We start from the raw sequence: 17,563 nt of genomic DNA on the forward strand, positions 1-17,563 counted from the left end.
TTAGTGACTTTTGTTGGCAATGTAATCCTCTAATTATTAAGCAATGTGAAATTAAAAAGCAGTCCACAGTTCCTTCCTTGACTTCTTCCCTAATCAGTATGGATAGGACTGTATACACGGAAGCAGAAAACCAGGTGACTCCAGTGAACAAGCCACAGCATTGAATTTTATTTGTAATCACTGTGAGTAAGGAAGGACCTCAGAAATCGGGGTCTCTAGGGCAGGGCTTTCCCACTGCTGTCACTACTAAAGACTTCCTTCTCACAGATGTCAGAGTATGAAGGCACAGTCCAGGACACCATCTTGTAATAGTCACATGCTTTGTCTTTAAAAGTACTCCGACTTTGCTTGTGAATACAAACAGTAGAATTTCTGAATATTTGAAAAAAAATTTAAAAGTCAGATGCCGGACTGCCAAGCCATCATCATTCCTGTATCTTCCAGGAAGGGTGGCATCAGAGGAAAGAAATTCAGATAAAATCTTTCCATGGGCCCAACCATCGTCTTAACAAATGTGAGTGAAACTGATAAGAGTTCAGCACCAGTATTGCATGCTAGGAATCACAATTTTGGATCTCCAATTCTTTTATTATGTTTTTTTTTTGGCTGTTTCTAAACCAAGTAACTGTACACTATTTTGTTTTGGGAAGAGCCAATTTTTAAATAATGTATTTATTTTTATTTTATGTGCATTGGTGTTTTGCCTACATGTATGCCTGTGTTAGGCATCACCTGTGCTGGATCACCTGGAACCATGTAGGTGCTGGGAACTGAACCCAGGTACTCTGGAAGAGAAGCCAATGCTCTTAACCTCTGAGCCATCTCTCCAGCCCCAGGAAGAGTCTATTTTTAAATAAAGCATTCAATGATTTAAATCTTGAAGTCCTCAAAGTGAAAGACATTTGACATGTTTGCCCATGTGCAAGCAATTTTATTTTAGATAAAACATTCTTGCCCAGACAAGAAATTGGGGTTTGCCATTCTATTAAATAACTGATGACACGTACTTGAAAAATGACTGGATGGCAAACGGAGAATGTTGACAGAAAAGTAGAAACTATAAAAAAAAAAAAGAGACACACATATCTACATTTGATGACCAAAATGTGCATTCACTGAGTGGGCTTACCAGCAATTAGGGACACCCGGATAAAAGAATGCTGCCTGAGAGGTAGGCACTAAGAAGGAACCAAATGTGCAAGGGTTTTATTAGTGAAAATGAGACAAAACAGGGAAGGAGCTGGAGATGGCTAAGTGAGCCATCAAATAGCCATGCCAGTGAAGGAGAAAGGGAAGGTACATTTGGAAGACAGATGGTCCATGCGGTCTAATAACAGTTTGTAAAGGACACCTGAGAGTCCTTGAGCCAAGTCAGCCATCAGGAGAGCCCAGAATCTCCAGAACATGCTGGCCCAGTCCTTCATGTCATGTATAATCCCAATACAAACACAGTTTTAGACTGCAGAGGCCAGTAGCTGTGGTCTTTGACCAATGGCCCTCGCCAAAGCTGGAGGCTTCTGTAGTCCATCACTTGTGATCCACAACTTACTGTTCTTCACAGATTTGGGGAGCAGCTTCTGCATATGCCTGTGGACCTCATTCCTAAGGGAATGCTCCAGAGTGGGAAGCAATAAGTCATAGTCCCTGTTGCAGTAGCTCTCGAAGCCAGGGCCTTGAAGCTCTCACGTCCACAACCTTCATTTCCAGACAGCAGACCTTCCCCAGCAGAGCTCTGAGCATCTCTGGGTATGTATCCAAATGTCTAGAGGTGCTGTCATTCTGATAGACACGCTTGCCTTTCCACTGCAGGTCTTCTTAAGCCATGGCTAAAGGGTCTGGTTCACATCCGTGGCTTTTGTTGTTAACCATCCATCCTTCATATTCCTCTGCAAATCAGGAACAATTTAGCAGTAATCAGCTAGTTCCACTGTCTTTGTGGACCCCATGGACCCATAGTTTTCAATTTTTGTTACTTTACATTTCAAAATATTGCCCTCTAATGATTTATTTCCTCATTGCAACACAAGTTAGATACTAAGCAGAGAAGATACCATTTCCCACAGACTGTCTGTCCCACCTATCAACAACATAACAACCTGTCTGCCTTCTAGGCCATGGACAAGTCAGTCCTAGATATTATCTTATTGCCTGTTTCCTCAAGCCACTCCCTGATACTCAGGTACTACTCCCTCAAAGCAGACACTAACAATGAACTAACTAATGGGTTAAACACAGTGTTATTCAGGAAAATTATTGTTATAGAAGTTGGGGGAGAATGCCAGGCAGAGGTGACATGCACACTTGAGAGGCAGAGGCAGGCAGGTCTCCAAATTCAAGGCCAGCCTGGTCTGCATAGTGAGTTCCAGGACAGCAAGAAGTACACAGAGAAACCCTCTCAAAAACAAACAAGCAATCAAACAGAAGAAAAGGAGGAGGAACAGGAAGAGAGCAGAGGCTTGAGAAAGCTGTGATGATCATCAGTTCATACTCCTAATTTGATCTAAAATGGTATAGAGTGGAGGAAAGTGAGCTGGAAGTTTCCTAGAGTATCTTGGCAATTCACTGTGAAATCCTTGAGCTAAAGTTAGCCTTAGGAGAATTCTTAGAACCTCCTTCATGTTCACTGGACCAGGAAGTAGGCTGTGGGAGGTGTGACCTTAACACAATAAATTTCAGAGGGTAATTCAGACTCAATCATATCGCTTTGTAGTCAGTCAGCTACCTTCGAGACAATTTTGGTGACCACCATCATCTACAAACTTGGTAAGGAGTCTTTAGAAATTAAAATTCTGAGAAAACAAAGGGACTGAAGACTGAAGATAATAAACAAAGCCATCTTTACCAGGATGGTGCTGGAGGCAAAGGAGGAAGTTATTTCCTCTTTTCAAGCCTCTGGCAAAGCTTTCAGAGCCCAGAAGGCAATGCTGAAAGGCATCTGCATCAGGAAAGAAAGGTGTGCACACCATCCATCTCCACAGCCCAGCCACAGCTCCCAAGGCAGCCCAAACATCCTCAGAAGAGTCCTCCAGAACATCCGTGCCCAACCACAACACCATCATAAGGTTCCCAGACCACTGAGCCCAGCAAGACAATACAATGTGACAGGGAAGCTCAACAGGCCCCTGATGTGAGAAAGCTGTGATACTGAAGTGGTCAGTTCCTGATGTGGCTTGATGAAGAGACAAAGGAGATATGTGACTGGCTTCTAGTTAGTCATAACTGGGAACACTTGCTTGGGTGTGGAGATGAACCAATAACCCCAGCACTTGAAAGGTTAAAATAGAAAGATGCCAAATCCAAGGCTAGCCTGAACTATCTAGTGACACTCTGTAGTGGGAATTCTAATTGGTCTTAATAATAAGAACCCGGAGTGAGCTAGCTACAGGGATGAATGCTGAAAGATCAGAGAGACATAAGAGCAACCACAGCCACTTCTTACCTAACCATCCTCTCAGCCTAGAAGGGGACAAGCTCCTGTTGCCGCCTGCCTTAGATTCCTCTCTCTGCCCAGCCGCATCACTTCCTACTTCCTCCTCCCTAGTGCCAGGATTAAAGGCATATGCCTCCCAAGTACGGAGATCAAAGGCATGAGATCCTAAATGCTGGGATTAAAGGTGTGTGCCACCACTGTCTAGCCTCTGTGGTTAACTAGTGGCTAGCTCTGCACTCTGATAAATAAAATGGCAAGTTTTATTTCTTAGAACACAAAATATCACCACACTACCCAGAGTGTGTGTGGGGAGGGTAGGGGTGTGATGAAAAGAAAAAGGAAAAATCTAAACTGAGTCCAGCTGTCCAATCTAAATATGTATTTCTCAACATTAAAAAGAGAAAGGAATGAAGCAGAATGAAAGCACTGAAAGCCAGCATAATTGATATTTCCCCAAAGTTTGGGGGAAGTAATCTACTTACATATCCAAAAAGTTCAAGTAAGTTCCAAGATAAATATAAGAAAATTAGGGCTCAGAAGATAGCTCAGTCAGCAAAAATGTTCGAATCTGAGTGGAGCATCCTTAGCTACATGACGATTTCAAGGCCAGCTTGGTATACAGAAGACTGTTTCAGGAAGAAATAAAATATTGATTAAAGATTATGGCTGATGGTAACTTTTGACCTTCACACGCACATGGATACATACATATGCAAAAAAGAAAAACAGAAAAGAAAACACAGCCATATAATTCAGTTACCAAAAATAGAAATTATATTGAAAGTAGCCAGAGAAATCAAGTCACACAGAAAAACAATTGTTGTACTTTATTCACCAGAGAAGACTGCTTAGACATGGTTGTAAGTCAATAGAAAGTCTTTATTAGCTGGCCAGGAACTACACGGAGTGTTCAGGATCCCAGGGCAGCCCTGAGCCTTTCTCAGGGTGAGCTTTTAAGCACAAACACCATGTTTTAGGTTGCAATACTTCAGTTAACAACAACAGTTAGCCAGAAGCAGAACTACAGAAGCCAAAAAGCAAGGTTAGTACACTTAAGAGACTTTTCCAGAACTATGGACTTTGACCAATTGGGGCTTTGTTTTAGTTTTGGCAGGTAGTGTTGTCTACAAGGCTGAGTTTTACAGCCTGTATGGTACTTCCATCATGGAGTCAGTTGTGTTAAGGTCTAGGTCCCTGTTATACAATGATATAAATGGTGGATAATTCTTCATAAGAAACACTGTTAGGTGAATCGAGAACATTTGGACTATTTGGAGCATTTTAGCATTTGCAGCATGTACCTAAATGGACCATGGGCTAAGTCATAAAATAAGTCCCCAGAAATTTCCAAAACATAATGCTCATACATAACATGTTCCTTCCAAACAATGGGATAAATATAAAAATTAAATTAGTAAAATTATCTTTATTCATAGGTAACATGATTGCTTATACAGAAAAATATTTTGTTTCACAAAAAATACTAGATCTAATAAGTCAATTTAACAAGGCCAGTATTAAAAACAAACAAACAAACAAACAAAACAATTATAAAGCCAGGTGTGGTGGCGCATGCCTTTAATCCCAATATTCTGGAAGCAGAGGCAGGCAGATCTCTGGGAGTTCGAAGCCAACCTGGTCTACAGAGCATGAATTCCAGGACAGCCAGAGCTATATAGAGAGACCCTGTCTCAAAATGGCAAAAATAAATAGATAAATAAAAAGCAATTATATTTTGTATATTAGCAAGTAATTAGAAAATGAAAATTAAATACCATTGATAATAACATCAAAAATATAAATCATGGGTGGAGATACAGCTCAGTGGTGAAACTGGCCATAGAAATGTTGCCATGATGGATAGAAGGGATGGAGAATGGAAAGTTGAGAAAAAGATACACAGTCAGTTCATTTATGACATAGGAACCAAGGTGATTCTGTGGGAAAAGGAATGTTTTTCACAAATTGTATTCCACAAATTCCAGTTGCCTTGGGCTCCCCAAATGCCAATCTTTGATTCTTCAATTCACTATAATACACACACACACACACACACACACACACACACACACACACACACACAGAGAGAGAGAGAGAGAGAGAGAGAGAGAGACAGAGAGAGAGACAGAGAGAGACAGAGAGACAGAGAGAGACAGAGAGACAGAGAAAGAGTTCAAGGACAGATAAGGCTACACAAAGAACCCCTATCTCAATATAAAAACATTAGGATCCAGATCCAGATATATATCTATATATCTATATATCTATATATCTATATATCTATATATCTATATATCTATATATCTATATATCTATATATCTATCTATATATCTATATATCTATATATCTATATCTATCTATATCTATCTATCTATCTATCTATCTATTTGTTCATGTGTGTGCTACATGTGAAGGTCAGAGGTTGACATTGAGTGTTGTCTTTCTCAATAACTCTTCATTTTTTTTTTTGACACAGTGTCTCACTGAGCATGAAACTGATTGACTGGGCTAGACTGGCTGGGTTACTCCTGTCTCTCCCTGTCTTCTAAGTGCTGGGATTTGGTCATATAACCAGGCCTGCTTATGTGGGTGCTGGGGATCAAACTTGTGTTCTCCTGTAAGTATTTTACCCACTGAACCATCTCTTGATGACAGAAAACAGATAAGACAACAATGTCTTAGTAATATACCCAATCATCATTCCTGCAAATGGAATATTAAGTCAGCAGCAGGAAAGCTAAGACCCATCGCAGTTTCGAAGCAGAATTCTCAACAGGCTCAGATAATGGCCACTTGGTTTCTGTGGACATACAGCTGAGTTGGAGAAAAGAAATGATCGACCACTAAAGGTTTCTGCCCCATTCTGCCACAAGACCTTCATTTTTCCCCAACCCTGATAAGTTTGTGGAAATGTATTCTTTGGAGGCAGAAAGACAATGGGTAGAGAATAAAAGGCATAAATGAAAGTGAAAAAGGAGCACTGAAAACAGCCCAAGAATTCAAACATGTGGATTCTGAGACACATAACTATAGAGTAACCCCTCCCCACCCACCTGGGGCTCTGTCCTTAAGAAAGATCAGAAACTGTGTGAGGGATTTGACCAGTCCAATAAAACACATCTAAACACACCAATGGTGACTTCCCAATGATGTGACCAGGCCATATTATTCCATTGTGAAGGTCACATCCAAGAAGTAACTCTTCCCTTCCTCCTCAGATCTACAAACAACTTTTTAGGTCCTTGCTTCTGAAGTTAGTACAGCTAGGAAAGGCCAGACACCAGAGAGAAAAGCAGACAGAACACTCAAAGTTCACCTAGGAGACCTGAAAGTCATGCAAACAGGGCCTACATAGAGAGTAAGGGCTGGAGCTACAGTTCAGCATGCACCAGACCTGCAGTTTCATTTTCTACACAGAAGATTTAAAACAAAATTGTGTCCCTTCTGCTTCTCCCCCTTCCTCCTCTCTCATTATTTAGGCCCCCTTCTCTTCCCCTGTCCCACTTTCCTGAGCCCCTTTCCCCTTTCCACCCTGATCCCCTGCATCCTTGGCCCTGGAGAGAATTCCCCTCCAAGAAGAGCTCACCCCAGAAGCTCAACCTGCTCTGGGGCCCTATGACATGAAGTGTCAGGGGCCACTCATTATCCTTCCTCAGTGTTCCTCAAAGTTATACTTGATATAGTTCTTACTTCTTCACCTGATGGATGAGCTGTACCTCAAGCAGCTGACAAAGTAGCACAGACATCAAACTCAAATCCTAGAGCCTTGGAGGAACACAAACTCAGATGTCTCTGTTCAGAGTATATGACCTGGTCATCAAAGCCAGCCAGCAGCTTCAGTAGAATCTCCATCCTTACCCGAGGTGATAAAAGGTGACAGAACAGAAAAGGCCAGGTATGGCACTAAGTGACCCCAAAGTGTGCAAACAGGGCACCCAGGTCTGTCTATGCCACCCAGCAACAGCAACAAGCAGAACTTCCTGCTCCCCCACCCCTGCTCCTCAACAATAGCCACCCTTGAAAATAACATGATTTCATGAGCAGATGACCTCAGCAACACCTTTGGACAAATGAGCCTTAGCTGCCAAGGTTCTATTGAAACAGCTGATGACCTAGGCCCTGTTCTAGCCCCCACTTATCTCCCAGCATCCTCAGTAAGCTATCTTCATCAAAACAGCCCCTCCCTACTTCTAGCTTTATTCCACCTCTAGCCATCTACTTAACAAGTCCTGCTACCCCAAGGCTACAGGCAGACTCCTCAATAGGTCCCCATTTCTTACTTATGCCCTGCCCCCATCCTAATTCCAATCAGGTTGAGAGAGGTTGATATTGCTGGTTGGTGGAATAAAGGTGTTCATCTGCTCATGAAATCATGTTATTTTCAAGGGTGGCTATTTTCAAGGTATGAAGGCCAGGTTTTGAGAGCAGGTCAGTTAGAGTTCAGCATACTTGGAGGAGGTTTGAAGAAAACTGAGATTCCAAGTGGGGCACAGTGGGGGCAGCTACTCCTGTTGGCTATATCCTTCTCGATCATGAGTACCAGTTGCTATGCACCTATGACCTTAGGAGCTCAGGGATTGCCTGAAGGAAGTGGAAAAATAAGTAGGAATGAAGGGGATGTCTTCCCTTTCTCTTTTCAAATGGGTTTCAAACTCTCCACAGAATATACTCAGTCCGAGCATATCTGGGATACTGGAGCTCCTTTGATTCTCAGAACTTGAGGGAAAATGCCCATCGTTCTCCCACACCACAGTTTGGCCTAACTATGAGCTGGAAAATAAAGAAATCTTACATCTGGAAGGAAATATTAATCACTGTGGAATCCAGTAGTGAGACCATTTCTATAATACGGCTGGAAAGTGGTTGTGATTCCAAGGCTTTCTATTCTCTGTGGGACAAGGCTAAACTTTGTCAGTTATAGAGAAGAGTCACAGCCACATTAACTGCAGTGAACAACAAAATGAGGATCCAGCAGAAAACACAAGCTCTACTGTAATATGGAGGAAGGTTATCTTAACTCAGTGCAACTAAGGTTCAGCAAGTCTCCCGTTTGCCAAGTAACTCAGTCTCTCTCTCTCTCTCTCTCTCTCTCTCTCTCTCTCTCTCTCTCTCTCTCTCTCTCCCCTTGTTTATATTTCCAATTGCATAGAAGGGCTTGGACCATTCTACTGAGCTGGTGGGATTATGCTGTAGACACCCCCTGCTGGGAGCTTCCTTGTACAGACTGGCTGGCAGGGACCAGCATGGGCTGCTGGAGAGGTGACTGGACCACATTTTGTGGGTCACTGCCCACTGGGACTTGGTAAGAAGGCAGTGGAGTGTACTGAACCATGAGCCTTTGCATCTGGCCTCCCATGCTGCTCCTTTGGTTGCTGAGTAATTTGTGGTTCTGAGGCTGCTGGCTGCATTCTGCTGCTGGTTAGGCATCATGGGCTGTAAACCAGGCTGCTGAGACGGCTAAGGCAGCTGTTGGCTGTGCTAGGTTTTCTCCATCACTCTACTTCCCGTTTCCCAATTCTTTGATTCTCCTTTTATGTCCAACATTTTCTCCCTTTGAAAGTTTCCCCTTATTAAAGATTGACTTATTTTGCCCTCTCCTGGCCTGGAGGTAACCAACAGTTGAGAAGTACATGCCTGAGTAAAGTTACCCCAAATGCCATGACTGGATGCCTATATGTCTAGGTTTACACTTCCCATTCCTGTTGCTGTGAAAATAGTTCACAGACAGTAGATGTAATGATTTGAACAAGATGCTCCCCATATTCTTGGACATTTGAACACTTGGCCCCTAGTTGGTGGCTGTGTTTGGAAAGGCTTAGGAAGTGTGTGACCTTGTTGGAGAAGTGTGTCACTGGGGTGGGTTTGGAGAGCTTAAAGATTTGGGTCCATTTTGAGTTTATTCTACTTCCTGTTCAAGATTTATTTATCCACTATGCCTGTTGCCTACTGTCATGCTGTTGACATCATTACAGACCCTAGCCTTCTGGGACCATAATCCTAAAACAAACCTTTCCTTCTATAAGTTCCCTTAGTCATGGTGTTCTATCACAGCAACAGAAAAGTAGCTAATACAACAGACCTATTTGGTCCTACCTAAATATTGGGCTAAAGGGACTGGCTCAGCAGTTAAAAGCATGTGGTATTCTTAAAGAAGACATGAGTTCAGTCCCTAGCACTTACATGGCAGCTCACAGCCATCTTTAAATCCTGTTCTGGGGAATTCAACACCTTCGGGCCTCCAAAGTCACCAGGCATACACATGGTGCACATACATGCAGGCAAACACTCATATACATAAAACAGCGTTTAATTTTAAAAAAAATTGGGCTAAAGTTGAAAACAAAAATGTTGATGCCAGAGTGTTGATGCCAATGGAGCGGAACCTTATCAATCTCTTAATTAGAGAAGAGGGTTAAAAGAAGTCTGCCCATGTCCTGGGAGATGTGACAAAGAAACCCCAATGGGATGTACTTCCCATGGGCCTTCCCATGAGAGAAAACCCTCCTCCAGAAATACCTTTTAGAACTGTTGCTAAATCATCAACTAACCATAACAGTGCCCAAGGAGAACCAAACCCAATTCCCATGCACACACAGACTAGACTTCATGAACTGTTAGCTAACGTTCCTACTGAAGCCTGTACTTGTTTGAAACACATTTTCTGAGGAGTTACCAGACTTGAGTTAAAACTTAAACTTCCTAAACATGGAGCCTACGTAGAGCAATGAAGGTTATTACTACTGCTCGAGAAATCTTAGTTTGCCAGTTGTCAGGGTCCTAGACCCATCCACGCAAGCATTGCCACAGCAATGTCCCTGTCGTGCCACCCAGCTCCTACCCACCACTGTCTCCCCCCAGTCAGTGCAGAGCAACATGGAGAACTTCCCCACGATCTAAGGAAAATCGCTTCCCACCTCCTCCAAGAGGACAGGACTGCCCTTTGCCACATCACCAATGTTGCCCAAGCCAACAAGAGGCCTCTGCCTTCCTGAAGACTCTCCAGCTTCTGATGGGAAGCTCCCTGTGGGCATGCAGCTAGCTATCTCCCCACAGAACACTTTACAGAGGTCAGGTAAAACCCAACAACTGCGTAGGATCTTTGACAAACCCATTACTTATGGTATAGCAAGCAGCAGCCCAAAGGGAAGAGAAGCCTAGGAGAGCTGAAAGATAGGGCCTGTGGTCACGTAACATTCAAGAGACAGAATACAGACAAGAGTACAGATGGAAGAGCTCCTTTCACACCCTAAGAGGCAGTCAGGGGACCAGGTTCAGTCATGACTGACCGGGTAATGTAGGGGTGATATCCAAGCCAGAAACTTTCAGTTTCTTTGGGACTTCACCTCAGCCCCTCCAAATGGGTAGATTTCTGTGAAAGGAAACAGAAACTGGAATAAGATCAACTTCCTAATGCTAAAGCTGTGGAGGATTGATCCAGTCAGGTTTAGCAAGCCTGACCCAGAGGACTGGAGCCATGCTAGTCACTAACAGTTGTTTGGATTGGCGACAAACCCTTGCGTTTTCAACTGAGAAAACCGCTGTTGATCATAGAGGCTCTTCATTCCAAGCCCTCCCTGTAACTAAAAAAAAAAAAAAAAATGGATGCAGAGGAAATCAATTGCTCTCACCATTCTAAAGAAGTGATTCTGCCGAATCCATGGTTCTATTGACTTCTTCATGGTACTCAGCCAAATGCACCAGGCAAAGCAGCCAGAGATCTTCTCCCATCTCCAACAGGGTTCTTGATCCATTCTCCTTCAAGAACACAGTAAACCCACCAAAAATACAAATGGGAAGTATCTTGCTATCAATCCAGAGTTAGCAACCTTAAACAGGATAAAGCAGGTAAGAACAGATGACCATACTGGATTTAGAACAGGTGCTAACTCTTAGAAGGAGCAGGCTGAGAGCTGTCGCAACTCTGAGAAGTATTACAGTTCGAACTCTTTGGGAGGGCTTCAGTGTGCCAACCAAGAGCTGTCGCTTGCTGAGCGAGCACATCTGTAAATCACCATATGTATATCAGGCCTTAGGGATTGTGAGTAGCTACAGAAATGAATTCTGGTCTGGTGAGGCCAAGGCTGGAATGAATACTTACTACTTGCAGCTGCTGGTGAACTCCTGGAGGCTGGCTTGAGTAAGCTCACTTCCAAAGGGTCCATTCCCAGAGTCTTGAAGGCAGTCTTCCTTCTTCTGGCTGAGAGCCAGACCCTCAAGTCTTCAGCATCTGCCCTGAAGAGAACAGGAATGTCTGGGGCCAGTTTCCCTGCCAGTCAGGAGCCAGGCTTGGAAGTCCGCATTTTCTTTCTTCCTCCCTACCTCCCAATGCTACCTCCTTCGGAAGCCCGAATTTACATGCTACCAGTTGGGCCCAATTAGCTGAATATGGGCATGCAAATTAGGTTTTTAAAAAAGCCCCAAAACAAAAAACCAAGACTGGTCTGATATGAGCAGTGAAAATTGGCAGGGGAGGGGGGAAAGTTAGTAAAAGTTCACAATCCAGTCTTCAGGTCTGCTTCCTGAAGAGAGAGGGAAAGATGGTTCCCCTTGACACAGTGACCTTTGCAGGCCTGCTTCTTCCCTACTTCCTTCAGCTGGGTATTTCTCTCAGCTGAGCTTTTTGGTTTCTTTTAGGCCTGCTGCAATTACATTAACAGCTCCCAGCAGCTCCTTCCCCTGGGGCTTGAGCCAGCCAGCTGCCAGGAAACTCTGTTTAGAATAGGGGCCAACCCATCCTCATACTACAAGAAGGACTATAAGGGAATGAGACCGAGCTGTTGGGATATCCTAATGCAGGGGAGATGGTTGATGGGGATCCCATGTTGTACCAATACCACATTGCTCCAGGCTACCCCCTGAGTGGAGTCAAAGTCTCATTGCTGCAGGATGCTCTGCCTGTGGGTGACGTGGACCTGAGGACCCCAGATTGGCCCAGCCAAACAGTATTAGAGCTGAGTGCCAGCCTCCCTTCTAGTTCCCTCTCTTTCACTCCCCTCTCCCTTCACATGTATCTCGTTCAAGGTTCTTCTTGTCCACACCTGCTTCTAACCTTGTTTTTAGAAACACTCTTCCCAGGCAATCTTTTCTGCTCCTAATACTGCCTGCCTAGTGTCTGCTGCTCATCAAATGCCCAAACTAACAGACTCCTTATTTACACTTCTGGTTTCTTGGTCTTCTTAGACATTTTGTTTATGTATGTATAGGATCTCATGTCACCCAGGCTGAGGTGGCGATCATCTTACTGCTGTTGCCCTAATGTTTTCAGGAGTGGGAAGGGATTTTAGGAGTATACCATCATGCTGGCTTTGATTTTATTTTCAGTGATTGTGTTTATAATAGAGATTTCATTAAGTTTTTTTTAAAGACCTTATTTAAGGCCTACTAATAGGGGGGAATCTGAAATATGCTGCCAGCCCACAAATAACAACACAGATACTTATTATTAATTATATGTAAAAGCTCAGCCTTCGCTTAGGCTTGCCCCTCTAGCTCTTACAAACTCAAATTAACCTGCTTTTACTAATCTATGTATTGCTTTGTGGCTTTTTCCTTTCTTTCATTCTGTACATTTGACTCCCTCCAGGTCTCCTTGGCAGCTCCTGGGCACCTGTTTAGCTATTGGCAATTCAGGTCTTTATTAAACCAATCACAGCAATATATCTTCACAGTGTACAAATATCCCACAACAGGGATCTATGATGTTTGGCTCATCTAAGGAATTTGCAGGGATAACTGGGGAAAAGAACTCAATACCACAGGTAGTATCAATAATCTACTTCCTATGTTGGTGTCTGAGAGCTACACTGCCACTGGGGCCATGGTGACATCCAGGCCTGGCTCCAGCTGAGGCCCATGTCTGGGTCTGTATTCCTGCTGCAGCTGGGTCTGTGTTGATGTCCATGGCCCATGGTAGTACCGGGGGCCATAGGAACCATGTGATTTGAAATCCAAGGGTTGTGCTGGGCCAGCTTTGCCCTTCACTGGCCCTTGGAGAGGTGGCCCTGCCCCTTGATGGATACTGCAGCAGGAGAGCATCTGGATCCACCCCTCATGGGAGAGCTGACCCTCAACACCCACCCCCACACTGGGGAGAGATGGCCCCATCCCTCATCATGGGCATGGGAGAAACTGGCCCTGATGGCATGGGCCTAGGAGAGTTGGCTCCACCGCTCCTCTGAGGGGGTTGGTCTCAGTATCCTAGACTGACCAAGCTCAGCTGCCACCCAGGCTCTGGGACCTGCTGGAGCCCATGAAGAATGAAAACCACAGGGTCTCTATGACTTGAGGCAGCGGAGGAACATTCCAGAGGAGTTTCAGTGAGAGTTCAGTGATTATGGTGTGCCGGAGGCCTCCAACCAGACCAATGACTCATTCAATGAACATTTGTGGGAAGGATTGATAGGACAAAAGGGCTGAGTGACACACTGCAGCTCCTGACGCCACTAGGATGAATGAAGAGGTGTTGGAGAGACGGGGAAGACAGAGGAGTGAGGTGGGCTTTTGTTGTTGAAGTTTTGTTTTGCTTTTAATTGATTTGGAGGGGGGTGGATACTGCCGGGGTGAGAGGAAGATATGAAGGGACTGGGAGGTGAGAGGGATTGGGGTTCATGATGTGAAATTCCCAAAGAGTCAATAAAAAATTAGGTTAAAAAATAATCCTAGGTCTCTTGGAAAAGAAGCCCTCACACACATCCATTGGTCAGCTTGTTAATGCTTCCATCTTTACCTCAGGTGACTCACAGACAGCATCACCTTGACTTGGGATCGCCACCCCCCCCCATGATGCACCACGTGTCCCATCCCCAGATATCTGATTTCATGCTGGTTCCCCAAAGTTCTTTCACTTCCTCCATGGCCTTGGTTTTCTTCTCTCCCCTATTTAGCTCCAAATCACGTGAGCCTGTCATTCATGTCTAATTCTAAGAGTTCAACTGCTTTTCCACTGAACTCTTGAGCCTCACTCAACTGTGGATATGTGCTTGGGCCCGCAATTCACAGTCCCAAACATTCCACTTAAAGCAAACATCAGGTCCTTAAGGGGGTGTTTCCTAACCTTTCAGGCTAGCCTGGCTCAGTCTCAAATCTCTTCAATCGGGACAGTTTCTTTAGATAATACAGTTTATTATTATGTGGAATGCTAACTTTATACTCATACTTCCCTGAATTTTGCAACCATCTTATTTTCACAAAACCATGTTTTGAATTTCTACCAAGGAAGACTTGATAGAGACTCTTTGAGCAGAATAGTGTTCTTTAAAGAGGGCCATCATATTAAAACAGAAGTTCAAAACTAAACGTTCTCTTTAAAACATCAGGTCATCATCAAACTTTTAAAAACCATGGATCCGTTGGGCAGTGGAGGTGCACGTCTTTAACCCCAGCACTTGGGAGGCAGAGGCAGGCGGATTTCTGTGAGTTTGAGGCCAGCCTAGTCTACAGAGCAGTGCCAGGACAGACTCCAAAGCTACACAGAGAAACCCTGTCTCGAAAAAACAAAACAAATCAAAACGAACAAACAAAACACATGGATCCAAGCCTGGCCTGCTGGCACTCGCCTTTAATCTCAGCACTCTAAGGCAGAGAGAGACAGGAGTGAGCTGGTCTCCATAGTGAATTTCAGGCTGGTCAGAATAAATAGTGGACTCAAACAAACAAAAACCACCTCACACCAAAAACATGTATCTACTGATGGTCATAGATACACATAGACCTTTGGCATTTACTGTATCAAAGATTAACCCATCACACAGGTGATGAGCTACTGACATCTATTTATAAAAACTGCTAATGTTCTTTGTAAATGTGCTAAACAATCAGGATAAAATGCTATTACTATCAAAGAGTCAACTTGAGGACAGGTGATTAGAAGCCTATCGTCCCTGAGAACCAGACTTTCCTTTTGTGTGCAAGCACTTTCCCTACACGTGGGTTATACTACCAACAGGTGGCAGCATAATCGCATCTGGTGGTCATTAAACTAAGAACTTGGGAAATTCCTGGGGACCACCTCACCAGCACAGATAAAATTTACAGCTGAGATATTTTGTCTTCAAGGGTATCCCACCAGCCAGGAAATATTCACTCCTCTTGGCAGACAATGATCTACTTGTTTAAAACAGTATTACCAGAACCACTTAAAAAAAAAAAAAAAGTGGTCAGACAAAAGTAAGTGATTGAAGCATATTGTTCTTGCACCGTCATTCTAAGTCAGTGGTTCTCAACCTGGGGGTCGAGACCTCTTGGATCACATACCAAGTTTTTACATTACAACTCATAACAGTAGCAAAATTACGGTTATGAAGTAGCAACAAAATACTTTTATGGTTGGGGGTCACCACAACACGAGGGGCTGCAGCAGAGAGGAAGGTTGAGAAGCACTGCTCTAAGTGAAGAAATTCAAAAGAAGCTGCTGCTATGTGCGCAACCACAAGGGCTCAAGTATTCAGTGGGATCCAAATTCAGGGGAGTGGTGAAGGGCTTGCGGATAGCTTGGTGAGGGACCCCTGGGAACAATTTCTTGGCAAGCAATCAGCAACTCTAAATGATTGAAGGGCAGAGCTGTGGAGCCAGGGGAAGCAGATATCATCAGTCAGGAATAGGGTGATGGGCATAAATTTCAACTGTTGGCTTCCTCATAGGTCCAGGCAATTTATAGAATTTTATACTCACAGCCTAGAACAGATGCAATTTAATATCAACTTCTCCACTCTTAGCTACTAGTTTTTCCTTAAGAGGGATGTGTTTGGTTCCTTTGCTGCGCCGATATGTTCTCCCTGCACAGTTGTTTATAGCCCAGATTTTCTTTCCTCTGGTAAGAGGCTCTGGCGAGAATTTCCAGTCTAACTTGTTTCACTGAAACTGCTTTCCTTATGTAGATCAAACAGGGTACAGTTCCGGCTGGGGAGATAGTTCAGTTGACAAACACTTTGTCTACAAATGTAAGAACCGGAGATGAATCCCTAGAACTCATGTAAAAAGTAGGATGTGGTGGTTGGCTTGGTGAGCCCAGATCCAAGTGAGAGGAAAAAGACACCCAAAGTGCACCTCTGCCTTCCACATGCGTGTGCACACACAGAGACATGCATGCACACACACACACACACACATGCACACAAAATGTTTTATAGGTAAAATTCGGCATCATCCAAGGACCAAAACTATGGTTCTGTTTTTTTTGTGTAGACAAATCATAAACTACAAATAAACTTTGACCTCTAATGTAATGTTATTCAAATCTTTTAGACTCTGACTCTCCTCAGCAATACATTTTGCAACTGTGCTAACCTCTGGCCCACTTGCTCTCAAATCTGGTCATCATTCTTCTCTATATTACAAGAATAACCATCTCCACAAGCTACATCTTTGAGGCTCTTCAGGCTGCCAATTGTAAACTGGCTAAATCTAGCTAAACAAACACTCCAAAACAGGAGAGAGGGGAGAGTGGAAACAGTAGACAGCACTCTCTCTGTGGCTGCTCTTTGATTTTAGCCTTGTTGGATAACCCTAACTCTGGGATTCAACAACCCTGCCACTTTTCTTCATGCCGGCAGCTAACAGAATCAGCAGTTTCTGCATTGCTGGTATCTACTTGCTCTACTGTCTTTCTCAACTTCTCAGCTTCTTCAGTGTTTGTGTCACCAGTTTCCTGTTTTAAATTATCTCTTAAAAATATAGTGGCATGATTTCTGTTTGCGTGATGCATGACCATAGAACACACAAACGTACTACATAAAATGGAAGCAAATGTTTCACTAATAATATTCATTTTACTCTGCAAAGTGATTCTGATATTTGCCGTGCTGTGTGTGTGTGTGTGTGTGTGTGTGTGTGTGTGTGTGTGTGTATGTGTATGCCTGTGTTTATGTATATGTGTGTGTGTGCCTGTGTGTGTTCACGAGTGCACATGTGTGTGCGTGTGTTTTTTTCTCAATTTTTATTTAAATTAGAAACAAGATTATTTTACATGTCAATCCCAGTTACCTCTCCCTGCCCTCCCCCCTGTCCCCCCACCCAGGGATGGTGAGGCCTTCGATGGGGGTCTTCAGAATCTGTCATATCCTTTGGAATAGGGCCTAGGCCCACCCCCATGTGTGGTTTTTAAGGGTTTCATGTAGCTCAGGCTGGCTTTGAAT

General features: G+C 43.7%; 1 long non-coding RNA gene across 1 annotated transcript; it reads right to left on the reverse strand.

Annotated features, from left to right (window-relative positions):
* Window positions 1–1,183: 1,183 nt before the first annotated feature.
* Window positions 1,184–3,605, reverse strand: LOC103158764. The gene is made up of 2 exons (XR_003483099.2): window positions 3,440–3,605; window positions 1,184–1,886 (listed from the first exon to the last, which is right to left on the reverse strand). It is a non-coding gene; the product is annotated as an uncharacterized LOC103158764 (long non-coding RNA).
* Window positions 3,606–17,563: the final 13,958 nt, after the last annotated feature.

This window comes from Cricetulus griseus, chromosome 2 (genome assembly GCF_003668045.3).
Source record: "Cricetulus griseus strain 17A/GY chromosome 2, alternate assembly CriGri-PICRH-1.0, whole genome shotgun sequence".
Classification (NCBI taxonomy): domain Eukaryota; kingdom Metazoa; phylum Chordata; class Mammalia; order Rodentia; family Cricetidae; genus Cricetulus; species Cricetulus griseus.